The following is a 5,043-nucleotide window of genomic DNA, read 5'->3' as shown; positions in this document are numbered from 1 at the left end:
CTATAGTTGATTGTGTATGTGTATTATAAAGTGTTTATTTGTAGACAATCAAGTAGAACATTTCTGAAGTCTGGTACTTTCAGGCAGGTCATATATTTATTGTTTTACATGCAATGTCTCAAAATTGCATGGAGGTTTGTATATTCTCAAGGATTAGACACAGACCTGGCTGTTTTCAAATGGAAGTGATTTTCAGATAATTGTTCTGGAAGGCATGTTGTCAATGTTCCCTCTCTTTCTCTTCCATCCTGTTACCTAAAGCCTCTCATTCAGATTTAACAAATCAATAGCATCTCTCAGCCTCTGCTCTCCTGTTCAAAACAGTGCTAGGAACCATCTTCAAATCATAATAGACCATATAATACCAGCAGAGAAAAAAAAAACACAGCTTCATCGAAAGTGTGTCAGTCTGACCTGGAGTCTGTGTGTGTGTGTGTGTGTGTGTGTGTAAGCATAAAGGCTGAGGTTTCTCATCAGAGCACATTTTGTGAGGGTCTAATGTGGGGTTTCAGAGCCATTACAGGTGGAGCAGGAGGGGTGTTTGTAGCCATGGCGCTCATCTTTGAGACGAAATCTCAGACAATCACTCCAATTTCAATTCAATGAGCTGGGCTGCAAAGAGATGAGGAATTTGTGTTTTCAGTTTTCTTTTATGTGCAACAAAAGCAAACACGGTCTTGTAAAATGAAAAAGTACAGTAATTTAAACTTTTTTAAAGAATTCAAAAGGCACAAAAGCTTTGTAATCTACGGAAAAAATAATTTGAAAGAAAAACATTTAATCTTTTAAACAAAGGAACTGTAAACATTTTCATGAACATTTAATGATTTTCTTTTCTCTTTACACAAAGAAAATCAACAAAGATATTTGCACTGATAAATATATGTTACATTTATCTAAAAATAATAGATTTGAAAGTCATTTTCTGACAAATGTGGAAATATTTTCCCAGTGGAACAATCTGCAGTTATAAAATGTCATGCAGCATTTAGGCTTTTTAGGATAAAGATCTCCGTTTCGCCTCTACTGTCCCACTTTAGCTTGGTTTCAGGATTTCATCCACAAAACTCTACCTATAGGAGCATCCTAAAGACCTCAAGCGGTTACAGCACCGCTATGAGTTTGAGGGTAAATTAATGCGATACGCGGTGGAATATAATGCACAGACGATTTGCAGGTGTGGGCGGCATTTTAGGAAGTGGGGATCTGTATGTGAATAAATGGGACTGTGCTGAAGTGATACAAAAAGATGCATTCAATACAAAGTCTGGTTAGGACACCTTTACTGCACATACACTGAAATGTGTTTCTTAAGATTTCTTTTAGCGAAGAACGTGAACAAAATCTGGGAACACATACCCTCAGTAGTAGTTGATATATTTCAGCAGTTGGTTAATTGAGCCACTGGAGAAGTATCTATAATCAAAAGTAGCCAGGAAAGAGAAAACGTAGGTTAAAACTTGTTTACAAAAATGTGGAGAATGGAAACAGACCTTGAGCACATTTGCCAATGCGTTTCCAAAGTGTTTGTATCGAGTCGACGCGTACTCAGTCCCCTACATTTTAGCGACTGACGCCATCTTCTGGTGGCATAACGACTTCACACGAGGCTAGTTGTAACTTTTATTTATTCCAGTAATTATTTGTTATAATAAATTATTATTATTATTATTATTATTATTAAAAAATAGAAAACACATTGTTCAAAACATATAGTTCTCAGGGAGATGTAAATTTTTTTCTCAAAAATTTCATATTTTTCCGTCATTGTCCTTTTATGAACGAAAACATGTTCTATCATAGTAGCTCAAAACTGATCAGAAATTACTACTCTGCTTTGCTCTTTGCCATTTTTGTTTGTTCTTCGTCCTCCTTGTACCCCTATTTTTACAGTACTGTACCCTGCATCTCACAAACTTGTCCTTTGTCTCTGTGATACTGTAATTCTTGTTCTTTGTTGCTATGAACCTGCAACCAGTCAAAATCTATTGAGCAGTCAGTACTGTTAACAAATGGAAAGCACAATGTTCAGGGCCATACAATTTGTTCATTGTACAGTATACAGCCTACAATGCACTGTACTACAGTATACAATACTAAAAGGGACAAAAATCAAAGGAGTAAACATGTGATCAATGTGCTTCTTCTTGTCTTTGGGCTGGGTCAGACCAGAGCACTTTGTCGACATCACAAGCAATATTGTCCCTCCTGAGGCAACGAGGGAAGAAGCCTCTTGTGTGCCGTATCCAGCCCTGGCATGATTCCTCACCTATATCACCACAGGCTAAATCCATGGCTTGCAGCAGATTTACTCTGGTGTAGGGTTGTCTATCATATACTTTCCATCTCCAAGAGGAGAAAAACTCCTCAATCGGATTCAGGAAAGGCGAGTATGGAGGGAGGTACAAGTTCATAAACTGCCCATTGATATTAAACCATTCCCTTACCTGAGCAGCTCAGTGGAAACTGACATTTGTCCCACACTATCACATAGGTGGGAATGGGATTCTCATTTTGTTCTATCAATGACATGTGTTCTCTATTTGTATTTGATTGTTGCCACTTGTGTTTACCAGTATGGATGACATGTGCATTAGAGTGCAGAATGTGTTTTGAGAATGAGAATGTGTTTAGAGTTTTGCTGAAAAGTCTAAGTGAGATCTGCAAATTGTGTTTTACCATGTGAAATGGTGTAAGGTATTGACAACAGACTGTACAATTAGCTAAATGAGTTCAGAACTTTGTTCAGCCAGTGGGTTTTAGTGTTTTAGCAATCGAGAAAAACTGTATTATTATTTTTAAGTTAATTCCTGTATAGATGAATAACTTACAGTTTTGGCTACAAAAAGGGTTTTGAACATTTCCACATTGTGGCCCAGCGATTCGGCAGCTGGCAACGAAAAAGATACCGTTCTTTGATAACGGTCACACCGTTCAGGAATGACGTAGAAGACTCCCTTGTGGTTGTTCTTGTTTGAGGCTTAGTTTGTAGTTAAAAGTAGTCTCATGGGAGGCAATCATAACAATAAAATCTCTTATTTTATTGGTTACATTAAATGCAAAAATACAACAAAAAATCAGCTAAGTTACAAATTCTATAATCAAACTCTAAGCAGCAATACTTGAGATGCTGTTAAGCACCCCTTAGTAGTGTATCAGTGTCCTTCACGCTTAATACAGGCAGCATCTGAATAGTGGTTTACTTTTATACATCGTTTCGGGTAATTCCAATTACACATCAGTGTCTGTGTGACCAATGATGGATGTCTTTCCTTTGTCGCTTACGCTGCTGTCTGCGTCTAGCACTTTCTTCTTCGTAGTTTTTGTCTGTCTCATGTCTGTTTGATGTTGCAACATGCTCTCTTCACCACTGTCAAACTCAGACATCTAACTTTCACAATTGTTGTTTATTCAGGTTTTGCAAGTGTTAGCATCTTTATCTCAAAGCACATATGGCATTAACTTAAAACAAGCAAATAACATAACTTTGAAACAGGTAAATGGCAATATCATTATCCATATCCAAAACAGTTTATATACAATATGTATGTACAACTGATGAATTTTACAGGTATGCAACTGAACTGACTTGAGTTGTACAGTATAAGTTGTACTTGACTTGTCAGAGCTGCTTTACAGCAGAATTTGAATTTGATGCTATTGTGAAGCTGCTGTGAAACAATCTATATTTTATAAAGTGCTTTAGAAATAAAGTTGACTTTCTGACTTGGCTTGTATGCATATTCAGTGTGTGTGTGTGTGTATTCTGTATACACACACACACACACACACACACACACACACACACACACACACACACACACACACACACACACACACACACACACACATATAATCACATACACTGTAAACAGAAATGCAAATAATTTGTTTTACCTTTGCCATAATATTAATTCCTGTTAGATTTTTGTGTGTTACATTGAGAATTGTGTGTTGTGTTTTGCAAAAAGTGTTTTATGAAATTGAAAACTGAGTCAAAGGCTGAGAATTAGTGTATGGTTTTGCAGATTTGGTGTGTGGTTCTGGTGTTTGAGTGTCAGGTTTCAGAAATTGTGTGACAAGTAAAGATGTCGTGTGTAAGCAGTTGAAAAAAACTGTAATATGTAGTCACAACAGCAGCATGTAAAGCAGCATGTATAATTTCAGTTTTGAAGTATAGCAGCGTCACGCACACCACATGATAATGCTTGACTTTTACTCAAAAACAAACAGATTTCACAGTGTTAGAGGAGACTTTGTATTTAATTATTAAGTTGAACTATGCTTATTGTTGTCTTTTTGCATCAGACATCTTAGTGGTGATATCAAGTATTTGAGAAGGGCAAGTATGTGGTCATGTGTTCAAAATGCAGGTGGAGACTAACTGTTTACTAGTCAGTAATTGGTTGACTGAAACAGCATGTCTTTTGTGCTTTACTGTGAATTAAATAAAGGTACTTGCCCCACCCACTGGCAACGTACTTGTTTTTGGACACCTTGGGCGATACCGGCACGCGCATAAAACACAGTGACAATAATGCCAATGATAACGTGTTGACACTGCTATGTAATTTATAGGTAAGTAGTAGTCTTTTTATGGGATAAGAAAAATAATTGCTGTTGTTCTTTCTATCAAGTTCTAAAAAATATAAAAAATAGGCGTAACAGTCTTCATTCATCATTCTATTTTTCTCTTTGTATTTAAATCTGCATGTTACAGTAACACTTACAAAGAAAATGTTTTTGCTGAATAGTTTTACAGCCATGACCCTGTGATATTGGCTTAAAAAGAGGAACAGCACGCAAGCTACTTTACAAGTTATACCCAGAGTCCCAGACAGACCTAGACAGTCTGAAGATATTCTTCTGAAGCAACCTTGTATTCATTGACCTGGGCGAGTAGCCACTTAAAATCCATTGAAAATGAGTCAGCAAGTGAATGTACCATGCAGACTCAAATAATGCAACTTCATATAAGCAGAACATCAGACATGATTTTGAGGTGACAAAACTCTGCAATGTGAACACTTACATAAGTTTAGA

The sequence above is a fragment of the Sinocyclocheilus anshuiensis genome, unplaced genomic scaffold, assembly GCF_001515605.1.
Source record: "Sinocyclocheilus anshuiensis isolate Anshui unplaced genomic scaffold, SAMN03320099.WGS_v1.1 scaffold1719, whole genome shotgun sequence".
NCBI classification, from domain to species: domain Eukaryota; kingdom Metazoa; phylum Chordata; class Actinopteri; order Cypriniformes; family Cyprinidae; genus Sinocyclocheilus; species Sinocyclocheilus anshuiensis.
This window is presented reverse-complemented; position numbering follows the sequence as displayed.